Here is a 23,134-nt window from a genome sequence, read left to right as displayed (position 1 = left end):
GCCCTCCACCCCTGTACCGTAGGGGGGTTTACATCCAGCCAATGCAACGGAATCAAAGATTTAGCTGCCGCAATGAGGTGTATTACCAGATTTTTCTCGGAAGATGGTTGATTTATTGGCTGGTTGATTTGGAAAATACTACCATTTCTAGCGAGATCTGAAAGTCTTGTGTGGTAAATTTTTTTACCTCTGTGGTGATCCCCCTCCAGTATGATTCTATCAAAGTGCAGTTCCACCAGATATGAGATAAGGAACCAGAATCGCCCCCACATCTCCAACACCTCTGAGTGGGTGCCAGCCCCCTAGTGTAGAGAAATTCCGGTGTTCTGTACCACCTAGTAATTAATTTAAAGTGATTTTCCTGTAGGCGTACACATTGCAAAAAAACATGCAAAGCCTCCAGTATTTTCTTTGTCTCACACTCCGTTAGCACGATCTTCAATTATTTTTCCCACTGTAGTAAATAGGGTGGTTTTAAGGTCTCCCCTGATCTCCCGTCAGAGGATAGAGCTCAGAGACTTTCCTCTGTTTGACTATAGGAGTGCATATCAGTTTCTCAAATTCTGTCAAAGGTCTCTGAAAAACTTACTTTTTCCTAACACTCCCGCACACAGACCGTATCTGAGGCATTGTCAAAAACATTGTTCCCTTACGTCCTACCAGCAGCACAGATGGGGTTAACTGCCCCTGTGGACTGGGTGGACCGGCGGAATTTTTAATGAGCCCAAGAACCAATAAACGATCTTCAGCTCCCTGAAAGGGAGGAGATCACCCCCCAGCCCACTGTGTTTTTTTCTGTCCTCTGGACAGGTGGACTGCCGTGTCGCTCCCCCTCAGGGAGCTGAAGAGTGCTTAGAGGCTCTGTTATTCCCCATTAGTCGCTGGATCAAGGAGGCCATTAGGGAGGCTTTCGTCTCCCAATCCCTAGATCATCCGGAGTTTGTGAGAGCCCATTCTACTAGGGCTGTCTCTACCTCTGTTGCGGAGAGAAGACTTCTTCCCTTAGAGTTGATCTGTAAGGCGGCCTCCTGGAGCTCTGAGTCAACCTTCATCTCCCATTATAGGATAGATGCTAGGATGGCAGAGTTTTCGGCCTTTGGGCAGACTGTTCTTAGTTCTGCCAGGCATAAGGACCCTCCATAGGGGATTCTTCTTGCTATCTCCCCATCTGTGCTGCTGGTAGGACGTAAGGGAATCGTTAATTTCTAACGATAATTTGTTCTCCCTTAGTCCTAACAGCAGCACACAAATATTCCACCCTAAATACATTTTTGCTTGTTAAAAACACAGTGGGCTGGGGGGTGATCTCCTCCCTTTCAGGGAGCTGAAGATCGTTTATTGGTTCTTGGGCTCATTAAAAATTCCGCCGGTCCTACCAGTCCACAGGAGCAGTTAACCACATCTGTGCTGCTGTTAGGACTAAGGGAAAACAAATTATCGTTAGAAATTAACGATTGTTGCCTGTTTAGGTACATCAGGTAGGACTTTGGTCAAAATAGCTTCTAGGTCTGTGAGGACCTCTCTAGCACTGGTTTGCTCCAATGCTTTCCACACTGTGGAGGTTTCCTGACATTTTGCACTTAATACATCAGGAAGTAAGGACCCTGGCATCAGCAGAGATAAATTTGGGGCTAGTTTCCCCCCCAAGGGCTTCCATATGTTACATATCCCTCGAAGCATGGGGTCTAGGCCTGGTAGATCCCTATTATGTTTGTTCGGAAGCCACACATAACTTAGGAATGATGGGCCTACACTATATTCACTTATGTCCCTGACATCTCTTTGTCTCTTAGGTTCTACTAACTCCAACCACCTATTCAGCTGTATGGCTTGATAATATCACGCCACATCCGGTAAGCCTAGGCCTCCCTTGTTTTTACAGAGCATGAGAACCTATATGGAATACAAGGCCTCTTCCCTTTCCATACGTATCTAGAGAACAACTTGTTTATATCGGTAAAAAACTTAGCAGGGATGTCTATAGGGACCATTTGCATCATATATTGTATTTCTGTAGTAGATGCTTTACACTCTCCACTAGCGGGGTATAATTATGTCTAAAAAGGTCCTCCAGGAACCTTGGTATCAAGATCCCAAGGTATTTTATGGGGCCTTTAGACCAGTGTAAGGGGAGAGAAGCTTTTAGAGAGTTCACTTGATCTTCAGGTAGAGTGATATTTAAGATTTCCGATTTGGTGTGATTCACCTTAAACTCTGAGACCCTGCTAAATGCCTCTAGCTTATTTTCCAGGGCACCTAAGCCTTGTACTGGATTGGTTATTAGAAATAATAAGGCTGTGCACTTCAATTCTGGGCTTCCATATCTGATTCCAGATATTTATTTTGTTTGTCTAACTGACTGTAATAAAGCTTCTGCTACTAAAATAAATAAGGAGAGGGACAGGGGGCACCCCTGTCTAGTCCCGTTTGAAATTTCAAATGTTTGGGAAAGCGTTCCATTAACTTTTAGTCTTGCGTGGGGCTGCTCATAAATGGGTGAAGATTGACCTGATGAATTGACCAGGTATGTTAAACTTCTCTAGGACTTGACTCATGAAGCCCCAGTTAACTCTATCGAACGCTTTCTCAGTGTCAATACTCAGGAGGACTAGAGGTATCTTCCTTGTGTGTGCTATGTGTATTGAGTGGAAAACTCTATGGGAATTGTCTTTCCCCTCCCTCCCTTTGACAAAACCGGATTGTTTGCATTGTATTAAGGAAGGTAGGACCTTAATCTAGTGGCCAGTATTTTCGCCCAGATCTTTAAATCCAGGTTTAGCAATGAGATTGGCCTATAACTTTCACATTGTTGTGGATCCTTACCCTCTTTGTGTATTAACGTCATGTGTGATTCCTGTGTCTGTCTGGTGTTGTGGAAAAATAATTGTTCGCCGTATGGTCGCCATCTATCCTATGGAGTAGCGCAGATTCGTTCGCATTCGCATCTGCGCAGAGACTTTCGCACGATTGTCCGGTCGTCCCGACCTGTAGCTGATTTGTGCCCGGCCTGGTATTACTGTAGGATACCAGTGTCATGGCGCCGGCTGAGGAGGGAGGAATGGGGACCGTCGAGGGGGGGTTTCTTCATCCACGAGGATAAGCACGGCAACGGAAAGGGCGCGAATGTGTGTGTGAACGTTCGCGCGATCATTCACATCTTTGCCAGCCAATCACTTCATACCATAACCTGTCTCCTCATTGTTCATGATTGTAAGACCGCCTTCCAGCCAATCACTTCATACCATAACCTGTCTCCTCATTGGTCATGATTGTAAGACCGCCTTCCATCTTCTGGTATAAATAAACCACGCCTAGCTGCTGGGAAGGAGGCACATTATTGGAACCTACTTGAGAACGTCTCTGTGATGTTATTTTGGAGGAATTGCGCACACATCGACGCACACTACACCAGGGATTTCACGATTGTACTTCTGGCGGTCGTTTTCGGTTGTGAGAACGAGACAAAGGAGCAAACGGCGACATCACTGGGGCGCGACATTTGACAGTGTTCTGCTGTCTCTGATCACTCTGTTCTTGACTTTCCCCTTGATTCAGGTTATACAAGGCTGTATAAAATTCCTGAAGCGCTCTGGCTATTTCTGGCGTGTCTGTCCGCATTGTACCATCTGATCCCTGTATCTTAGTTATGTGTGTCACACCTCTCACTTTTTTAAGTAGCGAGGTCATCATTTTGCCTTCCTTATCTCCATGAGCATAAATTTTGTGCTGAAAGTACAGCATCTGCTTAGTTATTTTCTGTTGGAGTAATTTCGCAACTGAACCCTCAACTCTATGACTTCCCCTTGAAAAGGCCTGCTAGTCGATTATTTGTTTAGTACTTCTATGGAGGCAATCTGCGCTAGCAGAGAGTCAACTGCTTTTTGTTGATCTATCTTAGCCTTGGTGCCTATAGCGATAAATACCCCCCTAATGAATGCCTTATGGGCTTCCCATATAATCAGGTGTTTAGTGTGTGCGGCAGTGTTATTCTCAAAATACGATTCCAAATGAGATCTGACCTGTTCCGAATCTAGTGTATTGTTCAGAAGAGATTCATTAAGTCTCCAGCTCCAGTTCCTTCTAGGCAGGGAATCCAAGGTGAAGATTGCTGTGCACGCAGCGTGATCCGAAATAGTGATGTTAAAATAAAAACTGTGTCAAAAAAGCCATTTTTGTCACCTTACATTACAAAAAGTGCAACACCAAGTGATCAAAAAGGCATATGTCCCAGAAAATGGTACCAATAAAACCGTCACCTCATCCCGCAAAAAAATGAACCCCTACATAAGAAAATAATTTTAAAAATAAAAAAAATATAGCTCTCAGAACATGGACACATTAAAACATAATTTTTTGGTTTCAAAAATGCTATTATTGTGTTAAAGTGAAATAAATAAAAATAAGTATACATATTAGGTATCGCCACGTCTGTAACAACCAGCTCTATAAAAATATGACATGACCTAACCCCTCGGGTGAACACCGTAAAAATAAATAAATAAATAAAAACTGTGCTAAAACAACCAATTTTTGGTCAACTTGCCCCAAAAAAGTTATAATGAATGATCGAACAAATCATATGTACCCAAAAATAGTAACAATAAAACTGGCACCTTATCCCCTAGTTTCCAAAATGGGGTCACTTTTTGGGAGTTTCTACTGTAAGGGTGCATCAGGGGGGCTCCAAATGGGACATGGCATATAAAAAAACAGTTCAGCAAAATCTGCCTTCCAAAAATCAGGTGGCGCTCCTTTTCTTCTGCGTCCTGCCGTGTGCCCTTACATCATTTTACGACCACATTTGGTGTGTTTTTGTAAAGCAAAGAATCAGGGTAATAAATATTACATTTTGTTTGGCTGTTAACCCTCGATGTGTTAAAGAAAAAAATTGATTAAAATTGAAAATCTGCCCAAAAAGTGAAATTTCAATTATTTATTTCCATTTCCTTTAATTCTTGTGGAACACCTAAAGCGTTAGCAAAGTTTGTAAAATCAGTTTAAAGTAACTTGAGGGGTGTAGTTTCTACAATGGAGTCATTTATGAGAGTATACACTATGTAAGCCCCCACAAAGTGACTTCAGACCTGAACTGGTCCTTAAAAAGTGGATTTTGGCAATTTTCTTAAAAATTTTAAGAATTGCTTCTAAAAATCTAAGCCTTCTAACATCCTAAAAAATAAAATGACATTTACAAAATAATGCCAACATAAACTAGGCATATGTGAATGTTAGGTAAAATATTTTTTGAGGTATAACTTTCTGTTTTAAAAGCAGAGAAATAGAAATTTAGAAAATTGCGAATTTTTCAATTTTTTTTTGTAAATTTGGGATTTTTTCATAAATAAAGGGGAAATAAATTGACTCAAATGTATGACTATCATGAAGTACGATACAATGTGTCACAAGAAAACAATCTCTGAACGGCTTGGATAAGTAAAAGCGTTCCAAAGCTATCACCACATAAAGTGACATACAGTGGATATAAAACGTCTACACACCCCTGTTTAAATGTGCTGTAAAAAATGAGACAAAGATAAATCATTTCAGAACTTTTTCCACCTTTAATGTGACCTACGGTATAAACTGTACCACTCAATTGAAAAACAAACTGAAATCTTTTAGGTGGAGGGAAGAAAAAAAACCCTAAAATAATGTGGTTGCATAAGTGTGCACACCCTCTTATAACTTGGGATGTAGTTGTGTTGAGAATTAAGCAATCACATTCAAAAATCATGTTAAATGGGAGTCAGCATACACCTGCCATCATTTAAAGTGCCTCTGATTAACCCCAAATAAAGTTAATTTGCTCTAGTTGGTCTTTCTTGACATTTTTTTAGTCGAATGCCACAGCAAAAGCCATGGTCCACAGAGAGCTTCCAAAGCATCAGAGGGATCTCATTGTTAAAAAGTATCAGTCAGGAGAAGGGTACAAGGCATTAGATATACTATGGAACACAGTAAATACCGTCATCATTAGTGGAGAAAATATGGCACAACAGTGACATTACCAAGAACTGGACGTCCCTCCAAAATTGATGAAAAGACGAGAAGAAAACTAGTCTGGGAGGCTACCAAGAGGCCTACAGCAACATTAAAGGAGCTGCAGGAATATCTGGCAAGTACTGGCTGTGTGGGACATGTGACAACAGTCTCCCGTATTCTTCATATGTCTGGGTTATGGAGTAGAGTGGCAAGACAAAAGCCTTTTCTTACAAAGAAAAACATCCAAGCCAGCCTACATTTTGCAAAAATACATCTGAAGTCTCCCAAAAGCATGTGGGAAAATGTGTTATGGTCTGATGAAACCAAGGTTGAACTTTTTAGCCATAATTCCAAAAGATATGTTTGGCGCAAAAACAACACTGCACATCACCAAAAGAACACCATCCCCACAGTGAAGCATGATGGTGGCAGCAGCACCGGGTGGTGGCAGCAGAACTGGGGCCTTAGTTAAGCTAGAGGGAATTATGAACAGTTCCAAATACCAGTGAATATTGGCACAAAACCTTGAGGCTTCTGCTAGAAGGCTGAACATGAAGAGGAACTTTATCTTTCAGCATGACAACGACCAAAAGCATACATCCAAATCAACAAAGGAATGGCTTCACTAGAAGATGTGCTTTGGCTCACATGGAATAATTAATATGACCATTATCAGGGTATCATGAACAGATACACTACTACTGTTTATATGGTGATGTGTCTAGATGATCATGTCTAGAGAGGAAACAAATCTATCCCCTAAGTGTGGGCTCTGACCCTGATGTATGGGGTCTTGACTGTACCGTCCAAGAGTGTGAACTGGTGTTGTAGGGCTGTAAAGATTGAAAGCCTAACACTAGTGCCAATTCTGGTTTACTATCATCCATGAGGAGGAAAACTGTATCCTGCTCATGTTAATATTGATGCCTTTATATATCCCCTGATGAGCCCAGGTTATTGGTATGGGCGAAACGCGTTGGTATTATATATATACCAATAATATGTTCGGCATCGTGATGAACAGCTGCATTACAATTAGGCACTGAGAGTGTCAAGCAGCCATCTTTGAATGTGTATCATACAATACCTTTCTTTTTTTCACTAAAAAAACGACATTTTGGTTCTAGCATGTATCTGTATGATGCAATAACCTTTGGATATATCTTTATTATTGTTTCTGTATTTAGCCCAGGTCACCACCTAGGATAATACAATTAGACCTAGTCCAATCACCATCGATAGGGACATACCAGGGTAATACAGGAGGTTCCTGAACACGGGATCGCTATTCTGTTTTTTAGGCAGGAATAAATATCTTAGGGCCATAATTAGGGAGATGCCCGCTTTAGAAATCAGCATCCTGCCCGGTATCCAACGTCCTTCAGGGATCCCACCAAGACACAGATATAACTGGTTTAGAGCACAAACCGCTGGTCCATCTACATATAGTTGATTTTTGCTCTTTCTTTTTTTCCTTTTTTGTGTGTTTGTTCTAAATGGGAGTTTGTTATTTTATGCGTATTATAGAATAAAGGCTACGTTTTAAGACAGGTGGTATCCTGTGACTAATCACCTTTTATTTAGTCACAGTAACAATAGAAAAGGGTCTGGCCAGTCACCTGACCACTTATATCACATAACAAGGATACAGGAAGTGATGACACAGGAAGATGAGAAAGTTCAGGTACATGTCAAAGGACAGGGGAGGGCATCAACATGGCCGAACAGTGCAATGCACACACCCCATCCCTGTATAAGGAAGGATGGGTCATGTCGATTGTCTGATCAGCCAGGTGGCCGCCCATCCCCCATCACTGTCAGCATGGACCCCATTCAATACTGCTCAAAGTGACCAGTATCTAGTGAAGATCATTCTACTGGTTCTTATAGATTTGGGACTATCTGCGAGACATTGCTACGGCTATTGTCAGTATACGGTACGAGTATACCGACAAGGCAGATATGCATGTCTTAAAAGCAGATATGTATCCAGAAAGGGATAGCGAAGCCGCAGCAGAGGTATAATATGTATCTCTCGTTATGCAGACTTCATTTCCCTAATGTGTATGGACATTTGAAGGGAAGAATCCCAGTGCATTGCACTTAGTGCTCACAAACCGGCAAACGCCCCCCTACACACTGAGAACACGTCTCCAAGCCCATGAGAAGGTTTTCATACTGACGGTTTTACCACTGGTCCCGATTCAACCCAAGTACCCTCTGCTAGAGCGTTCTTCGGTTAAATCCGACACAGGGAGACAGATGACAATCTATAAACACACACACACACATCCTAAGATAAAATGTCCGCATAACAAAATTTCCACAACAGTCTTTGTCATATGCTCCCCAGTGTCCCTCGATGAATCTCGATCTTCTTCTTTGAAAAAAAGTCTTGTCTACGAAAAGTCCTGAATCCATAAAACAAAACAGATGATGGAAAACAGAAAGTCAATCTTGACATGTAGCTTCTTTTCTTCGGGAGGTGACTCAGGAGGTGGCGTTTCGCGTTAGTTGCCGGCTGGTTTGGAATCCTCTGCATCTGGTCCATGGTTTGGTCTTCAGGGCGACTTGTCTGTTTGGACTTCGGTAACTCGGTCGATTAGACATCAGGAACATCTCACTCCAGCGTATAGAAGGAATGGAAACAAAAAAACATATGTACATGTCCTATTTCCTTTCCCCCAGATCCAATGGAAAACCAGTGAGCCCCAAGACCTCCAAAAGCTTTAAAAAGGATTCCGACCCTCACTAGTCATAGCTCCGCCTCTGCTCTGCTCCTGTTAGAATGGGCCCGACCCTTGTCAATGGTGTCTGTTAGACAGGCATAACCATACCACATCTACAGGTCGCCTAGCTGCCCGGACACCCATATAGGATTAACAAGCAAAGAGCAGGAGCCAGAGCAAATATTAAACCTATAGCTGATATTACCCTCTAGAAATGTATCGTTATGTGCTATCAACAAATGTCTCCTTGTGGCCCTGGCTAGTTTGAGGTGCGTTTCCCTCCCTAAAAATAAAACTAAACAAATAAACAAAAGTGATACTCTTCATTCTTTGACTTAGTTGAGCAGCTTCTTGCAATGACTGGTGTGGATCCAGTTGTCTCGTCCCTCAAACTTCAGAGAGGTTGGCGTCATCAGCAGCACCTGGAATGGCGCAAGATATCTCGGCTCTAGTCCCGTACTGGGATGTTTCTTTAGCACAACCCAATCACCTGGTTGACTAGAATGAACACTGGTCATTGAGCTGGGTCCGGGAGAAACTCCTGAACCCGGTGGTGGACATCGGGTGATAACCTGTGGAGCTGCCTGGGGGCATACCTGATGGAATAAAAGGGTTACAGCGGAACATTTACCTTCTTTGCAAAAATCTGACCCAAGTACCGTCAAAGAAAAGGCAGTCGTGATGGTTCTCAACGTGATTCCCTACTAGGTTAGAAAATTGATTGACAGTTGAGAGGTTAGAATGGTTAGTAAAAAATTTGAAGATTGTTGTTTTCTGCACCACTTTCCCCCCTTCTCATCGTCCTTAAAACCAGAACGATGAGAAGCTGGATTCAAAATGGTGCATCGTCTCAAGGTTAGATGGAGAGATGAGGGAGGGATGAGAGAGAGAGAGAGAGAGAGAGAGAAGGAGAAAGAGAAAAGCTCTTCTATTGGACTCCGTAGTTTTAGTTTGACGGGAGTACATGACAGTGTAAGTTCACACTGTCTGGGACTTTTGAATGCCCTGTTGCTGGAGATCGATGGATTCGTGCAGCCACAGTTCTGCTTTCTGGAGGGAACCATGGCTTTGGAGTCTAGTGGGGAATTCACGGACAAACTTTTTCCCAATCCAGACCTCAAAGGTCCCTTCTTTGGGGATGGTCCACTCTGTACCTACAGTCTATTGGTGCCAATCTTTGAGGGGCTTAACAACTCCTCCTCCATAGATGGATTTCATGTACTGCTTGGCTGTCCTATACTCAGAAGTGGTACCCTTCTATTCCCTAGATTTCCCTACACCCATGCTCGAGCCTTCTAAAAGTAGGTGCGTCCACCTACAGTGTCCTGCGACACATGCCTGAACAGCTGCTACTTACCTATGTTCGCCTCTGAGTTGCCCTAGGATTTCTGGCACCGACACATGGACTCTGTTCACCCTAGTTAGACCTCAGGAAAAGGATTAGCGGCCCTCAGAGATATACCAGCCTCGGTTTTGGCTCTGAATAGTGACCTGACCACAGGATAGGGCTTCCAATTGACCTAAAGTGGAATGTGCGCCCAGGAAACACACAGTACTCCTGTGTTAAAAAGGGGCGCACAGAGAACACAGTACCTTCTGTAGGGACAGTGTACACACAGAGAACACACAGTACCATCTGTGGGGACGAGGGGCACACAGGAAACACACAGTACTCCCATGGGGGAAGGTTCAACAGAGAACACACAGTACCAGCTGTTGGGACGAGGGGCGCACAGGTAACACACAGTACTCCTGTGGGGAAAGGGGTTACTCACACAGCTATTGGGATGCCCGGGTGATATATACCACCTTGTCTCTTTAAAAATAACTCATCAACTCACTTTCCTTTGCCGATATGATTCTATATAGTCAAGCTGAACAGCACACAAAGCCCTTTTTGCAGAGACTGATCAAAAACCTCTCGCTCAGCAGCAACTCTTGAATTCAGACAGTAGTTCCCACACAATATCACGAGACCCCCAGTAACTAAAGAAAGGTCTCCCAACCAAATCTACAGAGAACAGAAAGAGAGAGAGACAGAGAGAAAAGAAGAGGGGAAAAGAGAGGGAAAAAGAGCGGGAAAACGAGAGGGAAAGAGAGAGCAAAAGAGAGGGAAAAAGAACGGGAAAAAGAACGGGAAAAAGAGAGAGAGAGAGAAAAAAAGTTCTGGAACAGTTTTTAACAATGCAAAAGTTTAGGGCACAACCAAACTAATCACAGACATAACAAACCCCCAGTTTAGATACTGATGGCAATATCTGCCTGCTGTGGTGTTTAAACTATAACCACCTGACCTTACACACAAAGCCCTCTGTTGGATCTCTCACCATAGATCCTTTGTCCCAGCAGGGCAACGAACAGCCCTTTAAGGTTGAGAAACTCCCACAGCAGATATGCAAATATGCAACAACAAGTATCTGGGCAGATATTATTGGAAAAACATCAACCACATATGTACACCAAAAGGTTCTTTCAGTAGATTTTTTCCTGATATCAGCAGATTGGAGTACACAGATTTCAATTCACAAAGAGCAAAACTTTCTTAAAAATAAGAGTAAGGAAAAGGATTTTCTTACCTTATGTCGGCCTTTTTTGCTTTTTGAAAATGAAGCTGTGTGTCCTTTAAGTTCTGCTGATAACGGGGAAAATAATTTGCTCCCTAACTGTGCTCGCCAACTCATATCGCCATTTGCTCCTTTCGTCTCGTTCTCACAACCGAAAACGACCGCCAGAAGTACAATCGGGAAATCCTTGGTGTAGTGTGCGTCGATGTGTGCACAATTCCTCCAAAATAACGTCACAGAGACGTTCTCAAGTAGCATCCAATAATGTGCCTGCTTCCAACAGCTAGGCGAGGTTTATTTATACCAGAAGATGGAAGGTTGTCTTACAATCATGACCAATGGGGAGACAGGTGATTGGCTGGAAGGCGGTCTTACAATAATGACCAATGGGAAGACAGGTGATTGGCTGGAAGGCGGTCTTACAATCATGACCAATGGGGAGACAGGTTATGGTATGAAGTGATTGGCTGGCGAAGATGTGAATGACCGCGCGAACTTATGTTCACGCATTCTCACACTTATTCGCGCCCTTTTCGTTGCCGCGCTTATCCTCGCAGATGAAAAAACCTTTGTTCGACGGTCCCCATCCCTCCCGCCTCAGCCGGCGCCATCCGTGGTTTTCACTGACCCGTAGACTATAATGGACGTGATGGATCCGTGAACACGGACAAAATAGAGAATGCATCCGTGCTAAAAACACTGATCCACGGACCGTGGTAAAACACGGATGTGTGAATGCACACCATAAAATGAATGGGGACGTGTGCTGTCCGTGGAGAACATGTACAGTACATGTCCATGGAACACGGACGTGTGAATGAGGCTAAACTAAGTACCACATCGGACCAGCTATGCATGTTTTTGCAATGCAGATCTGTAGGCCTAAGTATAAAAATGTTATGGGGGTTAGAATATGGCACTGAAAAGAAAAAAATACATATTTTCAAAGGTTGTTTTTTTTTTTTCAGTATTAAAACAGAAAAAAAACTGTAAATATGTGGTATAGCCATAATTGTACTGACCTGGAGAATGAAAAGCACAAGTCAATTTTACCACATAGTGAACGCTGTAAAAACAAAACCCATAAAACTATGGAGGAATTGCATATTTTTTTTCCAATTCCATCCTATTTGGAATTATCTTCCAGTTTCCCACTACATTCTATACAAAATTAAATGGTGCCATTGGAAAGTACAATTTGTGCAAAAAACAAGCCCTCATTTGGCTATATGAATGGAAAAATAAAAAGATTATAGCTTGGGGAAGCGAGGGAATGAAAAACGAAAATGCAAAAATTGGAAAATTGCTCCATCAGGAAAGGGTTAAAACCAAACTTTACCAAATATTGATGAATGTTAATATTGTTAACCTCCATTGTAGACTCAATATAAAGTATAGATATTGCTTTTTACCAAATTCTTACTAAATAAAAACTGTGTCATCCTGTGTACCTGCCATGCTCCCCAATGCCCCAAAAAATACACTGCAGATAAAAATAGTACCCCCAGTAGTAATAATACATCTTTAGTGCCCCCATTAATTAGAATGTCTCCTATAATGCCGTCAGTAATAATACTGTCCCTTATTGCAGCCCAAATATTTATTTTTCTTTCCTGTCTTCACGGAGCGATAACTTTATTTGATTTTTTTCCGAATGAGAGCTTGTTGTTGTACCTTTTAATGCCACCATTTAAAATGGCATACAATGTAGTAAGAAGCTGGAAAGTGGTGTGGAGTGTGGTGTGGAAAATTTTGCAGGTTTTGTCCCAACAGTGTTCCCAATGTGGAATAAGTGACCTGTGGCCTTCATTCACTGCATCAGTACGATTACAAAGATACCACAACTTTGGGAAAAAATATATATTTTTTACATCGTCATAATCTTACCCCCATAACTTTTTTAAGCCTCATGCAGATGTCAGTGTTTCACGGACGTGTGCTGTAAGTGTTCTCCATGGACAGCACACGTCCCCATTCATTTTAATGTGTGTATTCACACATCAGTGTTTCAGCACGGTCCGTGGGTCCGTTTTTTTTAATCCATCACACCCATTATAGTCTATGGGTCCGTGAAAACCACGGATGCCATCCGTGTTGCATCCGTGTTTCACGGATCATTAACAAGAGATTCTTTGAAAATTATTTTTCAGCTGTTGAGTGTTAGTGAAACACGGATGCAACACGGACAGCAAAAAACGTACCCACGTACCCAACAAAGATCTGTCACGGGAGAAAACACGGATTGAACACGGTCCATGTTACCACTGATCCAAAACTGACACGGATGTCTGCATGAGGCATTATAGTTATGTCTACTGAGCTGTGTTGGGACTCATTGATACCATTTTGGAGTGTGTGTGACTTTCTGATGACATATTTTTTTTTTTTAATTGGGTAAGTGAAACAATAAAAAAAATGGCGAGTTACGCCATTCACTGTACGGGATAAATATATATATTAAAAATACGGGTGTTTTTGAATGCCGTGATGCCCATGATTTGAGGTTTATTTTTTTTATTGTATTGTATTTATATTGTATTTTTTATTCTAGGGAAAGGGAGGGGTGATTTAAGTTTTCATATTTTTTTATTTTTGTAATATCTCTTAAAATATTTTTTTACATTTTTTAGCCCTTTTGGAGGTTACAATATGCAGTATTCAGAATAATTTTTGCATAGACTGTGGTACCAAACAACTACAATCTAAGCTCTATTTGCAGCTATCCTATGGAAGCCTGCCACCTGCAGACCTCCATAGAACTGCAACTCTGATACACTGGGTCTGTTCATACAGTCACGAGACATACACTGGGTCTCTTCATAGAGTCACACTGGGTCTCTTCATAGAGTCTAGAGACAAAGCATGGAGGAGACGTTCCTAACCTGGAAGTGCATGCTTAACCACGGCATCTAAATGATTAAATGCCTGCAATCAGCATTATTGCCAGTCGCAGACATTAGCCCCGGGCCTCTGGTGTTTGAAACAGCACAGACCTGCATGGTGTGGTGCCCACTGCACTCATGAGCGCCATATATAAAAATCCTCCTGAGGTATCCTAAGGGTTAATAATGCCCTATAGCACCTCCAGCAACAATAATGACCCCATAGAGCCCCCAATATTAAGAATGCCTCTATAGTGCCTTCAGTAACAATAATGCCCCCCAAAAATAATTATGCCCCTATAGTTCCCCTAATAATAATAATGCCCCCAGCAATAATAATGCTCCTTATAATAATGCCCCCTGTATTGCCTTGACCAACATTAATCACCCTATTATACCCCAGCAATAATAATGCCCCCTACAATGCCTCAACAATAATAATGCCACCTATTGCGCCCCCCAGTGCCCCTATAATGCACTCGGTATTAAATACTATGGACACTTTTGCATTGTACTTATTTTGAGCTAAAAATAATTTTTTTAATTGGTCTTTATTAGAAATGTTCAGCCCAGCCTTGAAATTCTCTAGTACCAAACTCTGGGTTTAAACTGTTTCCCATAAGGCAACTCAGCTGATGGCTCCTTATTTCTGATCTCCTGACATCATAAATACTCATTATAGCTCAATTCTTATCAATTCTTATCTTACTGATAAGAATATGGTTTAAATAAGTGTTTATGAGCTGTTGGTAGTTCACAGATAAGGGATACACATAGCCTGTAGATAACAGCTCAACAGAAAGTAAGATGCTCACAACTAGGCAAAGTTAACCCTTTATGACAAAAATGCTGAACATTTTGACTAAAGACTAACTGAAAAAAATAAATAGACGTGTCCCCATGGTGCCCCCAGTACTGCATCCCATAGTGCCCCCTTTAATGCCCTATAGCAGGGGTACTCAACTAGTTTTATTAAAGGTCCACATACCTGGGTCTGCAGTCAGGTGAAGGTCCGAGCTGAACGCCAACAGTAAAGATGCCATGCGATCATGTGATCCATGCGCGTGGGGCGCTCTGAAGTTATAGTGGAGCACCCCGGGTAAGTCCCAGAATTAGTAATGGCCACATTAGTGGCCAGTAAGAATAATGCCCCCAGTAAGAGTAATGTCCCCATTAGTGCCCCCAGTAAGAGTAATGCCCCCATTAGTGCCCCCTCTTCTCTGCTTTTGCAAAAAAAATAAAAAATTATTAGCATTCACCTGGCTGCGGTGAACATTCGCTGCTGACTGCAAGCTCAGGACCGGTGCTCCAACGTGATGACGTCTTGTAGGTCCTGTCCTGAGCTTCTAGTCAGGGGGTGTTCTCCACAGCATGAGCAAATGGAGGTGGAGGTACCGTATTTTTATTTATTTTTTTACTAGCACAAGTAGCGGTGGAGGTAAAGGCTGTACTAATGGGCGTTCCATGATGGAAGCGCTCATTAGTAAGGGTAATGATCCGTCCTGTCGGATCCGTCCTGCCGCAAGTGTGAAAGTAGCCTAAAAGTCCTTACAGGAAAATTCTGGCACCGGCAAGGGAACTAAAATACCAGCCTTGCTGGTGAACTACTGGCCGGGTGGCAACCCAAGCCACAGAACAGACATATGTGACATTTATTTCATTGGTGGCAGTGGTGATGTCCCTCCCCTCTCCAGCAGCAGGTAAGTGTCCTTTGGAGCTTGAAGCTCCCTTACGTGCTGCTGCTGCTGCAGGGGAGGAGGGACCTGTGAGCGCACTGAGGGAGAAAGCTCCCTCCATGTGCAGGTGCCGGATGAAAGCGCTGGTGCCTGCATGTGGAGGGAGCCGTCTCTCACTGCGCCCCTGGGAAGGAGGAAGTGCGCCGGTAAGCTCCTCCTCCTGCACGTACCAGAGTGTGCAGGAGAGGAGGAGCGCTACATGTCTCACTGCGCTCAGCGCTCTGGGAGTGGGACAGGAGGAAGTGCATCGGTAAGCTCCTCCTCCTGCACTGTACAGTGTGCAGGAGAGGAGGAGCGCTCTGAAGAATGGCCAGAGTCCAGACAACTGGCGGCCGCGGTCCGTATTTGGACCGCGGTCCGCCAGTTGAGTACCCCTGCCCTATAGTGTCCTCAGTAATGCCCCCTTTGGTCCTCAAGTGGCCAGGTGAAAAAAAAAAACTACTACTCAACAAAGTCCGGTTACCTGATGCAAAGCAGGCTGTAGGCCTCTTCTTGCCTGAGATGCCTACGTCTTGGCACAAGCAGTCTGCATCTTGGGGCAGGCGGTCTTGATGATGTCATCACTTCACCACTGCTTGCACCATTCTACTGCGATATAGGCTTTAGGCTTAGTAGCCTAAGGCCTATGAGGGTGAACGGCAGGAAACAAGGCCATCGGCTCCAGTGCCCCGCTGCAATATTCAATTGAATGGCTGTGCAGAGGACAGCAGTACAGTTGAATCCAGAAGGGTACCTGCTGCCACCAGCCGTGTACATAAGTACCTGGTGCTTCCAGTGTTAATTAGGATGTTATGTAGCCATCTGGCGACCGTTAGAAGGGCTTCGACTGACCATAAGGAATCGTACTTGTAGGTTCAATGGCCAATCCATCCCTAACTGATCCACACTCGGGCACCACTTGCAATCAATCTAATCTAGCAGGAGGGAAAGTTCCCCAGCATCATCTCTGATTGGTTCCTGGCAGTAGAAGTCAACATTCTCTGTTAATGTCACGATACCCCTGAAGATGCCAGGTGTCTGGAAAAACATGACGGGAAGCACTTGATTTCCTTTTTACATTTTACTACTATCTCTGCATTTTATATTGACTTGTACAGGTATTTGTTGGTTGTTGATTGGACCCATACATTCTGTTAATCTGAGGGGGTCACCTGGACTGGACCCTCTCCCCTGTGATCATAAACGAATGTCGTATCGAAGGACAGCCCATCAATGTAAAATTCGAAGAAACTCCTTTAAAGTGTACCTAAACTTTAAATTTAACTTTATTACACCTATTGTACATGTGATAAAAAAGCATATTTGTAATATAGTTATTTTATATTTTACTTAGAAAAATAGGCACTTGAATTTCAGTTCCCTATTCTGCTTTGCAAGCCATACACCACTGTGATCCGGCGTATGGATTCCCCTGTGGCCGCACTGAGCATTGTACAGGCTGGAGCATACATTGCTGCTCCTGCCTGTACCAGCACTGTTTGCACATCAGTACAAGCGATTAGTACAGCGGAGCGAGAGCAGAACGCGTGCAGAGCATTAGCTCCATAGCACATCGCACTCTTGCCTGTGCCCGCTCTGCTAAAGCTTCAAATTCTAAGGATTTCAACATTCAGCTGGTGAAGGTGATGGGTCAAACACCTCCAGAGATTACGATCATAGTCTTTGAAAACTTCCAGACACATCTATGCCAAGCTTGAGAAGAGCAGCGATGTATGCTCTGGCCTGTACAGTGCTTAGTGCGGCCTTAGGAAACCCGTAAATAAATGCACAAATATGTTTTTATTACATGTACAATTGGTTTAATAAAGTGAAAGTTATAGAGTAATTCCCATCTTGAACATTGGAGCATATCACTAGGATAGGTGCAGGAACCACAGCTATACTTAGAACAGAGCCCGCAAAGTGCCAGAGGGCGCACTGCACATTCACGGCCATCCTCCATTCATTTCTACGGGAGCACTGGCTCGGCTATTTACGTAAGCCCTTAGAAATGAATGGAGGGCAGCTACGCATGCGCGGTGCACCCTCCTGCATTTTGCAGGCTGCAGACTTCAGGTACAACACATTTAGCTGTTACTTACAGAAGTTCTCTGATGACTCTGCAATAGTAGGCCTCATCACAGAAAAGGATGACAGGAAGTACAGAGAATTGACCCAGGAATTTGTGTATTGGTGCCAGCGGAACCACCTTAGGATCATTGCTGGAAAGTACATAGATGGTGGTGGACTTCCACAAGCACAGACATCCCCCTAAACCAGTGGACATCCAGGGGACAGACATTGAAATACTCAACACTCATAAGTACCTGGGTGTGCTCTTCAATAATAAGCTGGACTGGGCAGATAACATGGATGCACTATAGAGAAAGGGTCACAGCAGGCTCTACCTGCCTAGGAGGCTGAGAGCTTTTGGAGTGCTGAGGGCACGTCTTAGGACATCAGCCATCTTCGTTGGAGTGGCCTGCTGGGGTAGCAGCATCTCAACCAGGGAAGAGACTTCACAAACTGAAGGGACAGCTCTGTCCTAGGGAGCCCCCTAGACCCAGTGCAGGTGGTAGGTTAGAGATTGGGTAGTACTATCAGCGACCCACTGCCTCACCCCAAGTGTGAGAAGGAGCGCTATCAGAAGTTATTATTTTCTGCTGCTGTTAGGCTGTACAACCAAGACTGACCCAGGTGGAGATAGACTGCACTCATTACCTACCGGGCTCCTGTGTATATTTTTCCATCCAGACACAGATTTTTTTTTTAAAGCTGTGATATCTATATCCCTTTACTTTTTATATGTACCCTGTGCTATGATGCTTTTATTTTGGAGTTTTTGTATTCTCTGTGCTGCTTTAACACTGTGAATTTCCCCACGGTGGGACTATTAAAGGATTATGTCATCTTATAAGGTGTGTTGTCATAGGGCTAATTGGACCAATGCTACAGATTCACAGCAGTTACCCATTGAGTGTTGCTGGCATACGTCGGTGTTCTGTACATTTTATACTTTTGGAGCCTAATTAAGAGCTGAGAATGTTTGTTTTAATTTGGAAGTTCAGAACAATTCTAGCTACACGGTCAGTACTAAGCGTGTAGCTATACCATTTCTGTCCAGCGATGACAAGACTGGGAATGTGTCTGCTATTAATAGGAATGGTGTATGAAGGCTTGCATGCTGTATCATATTACAGGCTAATGTTCCTACAGATTGCTTGGCGGTGTCCTAAATTACATCTTACAAAAATTATGTTAGGAACTCATATTGTCGACTTCCTTTGATGTACAAAGTAGTTATTTAAGTATATTGTCAATAGCTTTATATTATTGTATCATTGTAGGACAAAAATATATAAGGTGGGCCCCGAAAAAACAGAACCCTGTTTCACTTGTGTGGTTTTTACAAAAATATTAAAGCATTATGGGGGTCATTTACTATCAGAAACACGCCTATATTAGGCGTATATCTGGCGCAGATTGCTCACGGCAGGTCTAAAAAAGTGGTAGGAAAAAGGGGACAGGCCAGCAGGCCCATCTCACTCATCATTTTCTATGCCTGTTTTAGGCACAGAAAATGGTCTAGATTTAAGCCAGCAAGGAAGTTGTCTTACATTTAGAGTGGCGCTCAGGGGTGGATTGGCCATAGACCTTACAGGGAAATTTCGCAGTAGGCCGATGCCCAGTTGGCCGTCTGAGCCCTCCTCACGGCTGGCCAGTAGAAGTTTTTGAGGATGTATTTTGTGCTGCTGGCGGCAGTAGTTTGCGATTGACTGTGGTAGTTGTCTCTGTTGGGGTGGTATAATGTCCTACAATATTGTATTGCTAGCCCCACCTACTTGTGTTGGCCCTGCCTTCCATCAATTTGGACCCTACTACAAAACGGGACCACTTTTAGAATTTTTCCCAGGGCCACTTTTAGTTCCTTGTCCACCCCTGGTGGTGTTGGATACACTGAAGTTATGTAAAGGCTGGCGTCTATTTATAACTTCGGCGGATCCGGCGCCGCCAGCTAAAAGGCTTATTAAGACCGGCATCTAAAACGCCGGTCTTAATAAATGACCCCCTATGTACTTACATGTTAAGGGAAATTAGGGAAGTGGTTTCCGTCAGTGTCTCTGCAAAGTTGTGCCCGACTTACCATGGTCAGGAACTCCTTCTGCAGCACCACAAGTTCCATATTCCAGACATAAGTTTCAATTTGCCATTCAGTTTGGGTACTGTCTGGGGATTAGTTTCATAAAACCTTAAACTTTAGGTAACCCCACAGATAAACGTCCCACGGTGTTAGGTCTGGTCACTGTGAAGGCCACAACTTCTTTGTTCACCGTACTTTCTTCTGTGGATGCTGCATGAACTTGGCACAGGGACATGTGCGGCATATGGCAAGTGGCCCCGTCATGATTGAATTGCTAGCAGGCTGCAGTAATGGTACAGAGGGGAGGTAACCAGTTGGGCGGGGGGGGGGGGGGGTGTACCTGCACAGATCAACTCTATCCAATCGCTACTGCCATTTTCAGACTGTGCAGGTACACCCCCCCAACTGGTTACCTCCCCTGTACCTTTACTGCAGACTGCTAGCAATTTATTCATAACTTCTAGTAGAAATAATAAAGGAATGGCACAACATACTGACATAAGAATAGATGTTCCAGAATTGTTATTACATGGGGAATGCATGAAGCTATTAGGCATGTCAGGAGAGGTGAAAGGTCTTCTTCAAACTGCTTGCTAAAATAAAATTTATCTCTAACTGGTTGCAATGGACAACAAATACAGTTTCACAGTAATGCTGGACTTATATTGCCCAATTGTGGGACAGATTATTGTGAACAAACCTTACTACGAACATCGGTTGCCGATAATCTGCCCTTGTAAATGTGCCGTCAATCACAGAGCAAAACACTTGTTCATCTGGTGAAATGGTCATTTATGTGGCATATTAAATCATTGTTTCTAGGCAGCAGATCATGCTGTGTGAACAATGGCTCTGTATGAGGACGAGCAATGGCAGTAGTGATTGCTTGTGCTCATACAGTGGAGGTGATCCTTAATTCAAATACAGCTCTTCGCCTCCACTGAAGAGCAGGCAATTATCAGGAAGGAATAGTCACTTCCTGACCATTGCCTGCTCAGTTGGGCAGTCTAAATGTGCCTTAAGGCAAGCATTATATATTATTACATTATAAGCATTATCCTGTGCAACTGCGTTAGTGAACTACGGATGTGTGCTGTCCGTGTTCTCCGAAGAAAGCACACGTACCCATTGATTTTAATGTCTCTATTCACACATCTGTGAATTACCACAGTCCATGGTTAGTTTACGGAAACATGTCCTATTTTTGTCCATGCTCACTGATCCCTCATGCCCATTATAGTCTATCAGCTAATGAAAAAATCACAGATACAACATGGATGGCATCTTTGCTTAAAAAAATAAAAAAAAAATTATGAAATTTTCAGCTGAGGCATTGTCAATGGAATATGGATAACACGTGGAGGGCAAAAAATGGACACATGGACCAAACATGGAAATCTGAGCGGATGAACCACTGACCAACTTGTCATGGGTGTCATCATGGACGTGTGAATGAGGCCTCACTGTCAGTGGCTGTTCATAAAAACTACTTTGTGATACACCAGTCTTTGTGTATAGACTGTTTAGTACCTTTATAAGGAGTAACAAAATAGGTATGGTATGCAAGGCACATAAATGACAAAGCATCACACTAGAATACAGCTTCTGTGTAATAACAGGTTTTATTATTATTATTTGGCACAAAATTCCACAAAATATTGCTGTGGTTTAATAACGGATGTCTGGAGACGATATTCTCATAAACAGTCTTTGGCGTTGTCTCTGATAACACTGAAATCTCTGAATAAAGGAAGTATAAAGGCACATGTTTGGTCTAATATAAATACCAATAATACACAACAATATTCAAGGCTATATTATGTTTCTACCAGGGGCGTAGCTATAGGGGATGCAGAGGTAGCAGTTGCTACCGGGCCCAGGAGCCCGAGGGGGCCCAAAGACCCTTGGGCTGCATAAGAAGATACCAGCATTATAGAAAGTGCGTGCTGGTCAAGATACACCTCTGGCTGGAGGGAAGGGGTTAGGTCAAGAATTTGACATGGGCAGCACAAAGGTTTGTGCTTCCCTGCCCTTGGCCACATAGCACTGAGGGAAGGAGGGCCCAAGCTGAACTCTTGCACTAGGGCCCATGAGCCTTTAGCTACGTCCCTGGTTATTTTTACATATGTCGTCATTATTTGTATATTATCTATTGATTTTTGATCACTGGCTGTTTACTCTAACATTTTTTGTCTAAAAGGTCCTTTGCTCATCCCTGAAGTAAATTTGATAACAGTATGTATAATCACAAAAAAACTGTTTCTGCATGTCCTAGCAATGTCCTTAAATGTCCGAGAGGGGAATACCCCTTTAAAACTCAACACTGATATTAAAAACACCATTTTAACAGAAATTTAATGGGGCGGTCTGCTTTGTGCAACCCCCTTTTTAGAAGGGTCCCTCAAAAATAAGATCACCGGGTGCCACCCCTCTCACAGCGAAAACCTGACAGCAAATTTTCAGTTTTCACAGGGTTGCTCATTGAAATCAATGGGTTGTCTGCTCAATAGGTTGTCTGTCTATTAGATGGGCCTGTCAGGACCTCCAGAGCGAGGTCTGCACAAGGCTTACATTCTGGGTTGTAACTGCTCTGGCTAGTAATAGAGGAAAGACACAAAATACCCCTAATAGGGCCTTCCTAATCTAAACAATTCATTTAACATAATTTTATTCCTAGGTCCAAAATTCAGCTCAATTAATGTAATATATAATTATAATATATTAAATGATGCATCTTTATAGGGTTCAGAACTCAATTTTTCTGCCTGTGTGAAAACCTTCTGTGCAGATTTCTTTACATGAGGACCATGTACTAGCTCTCAGTACTCACAGTACTATCACAGGGAGACTGTGCCTTTAGAAAGCCTAGTACAGGCTAAACATGAAGTTCTCTAACTTCAAGTCTATAATTTCAATTAGTAATAATTTGTCTCGAGTGTATTACTGTAGTGCAGCGGCGGCATGAAGTGCACGGCGTCATAGCAACCAATGACGCCGTGCGCTCCTGCTGTCAGCAGGATGCCAGGCCGGGATACCACGGACCGTTCACGGCCCTGTGCATTCGGCCTAAAGGGGTTGTCCCATGAAAAACATTCTGCAGTTTTTAAACCAGCGCCTGGCT

Source organism: Bufo gargarizans, chromosome 11, assembly GCF_014858855.1.
Source record: "Bufo gargarizans isolate SCDJY-AF-19 chromosome 11, ASM1485885v1, whole genome shotgun sequence".
NCBI classification, from domain to species: domain Eukaryota; kingdom Metazoa; phylum Chordata; class Amphibia; order Anura; family Bufonidae; genus Bufo; species Bufo gargarizans.
The sequence above is the reverse complement of the archived record's forward strand: the minus strand, read 5'-3'. Positions refer to the sequence as shown.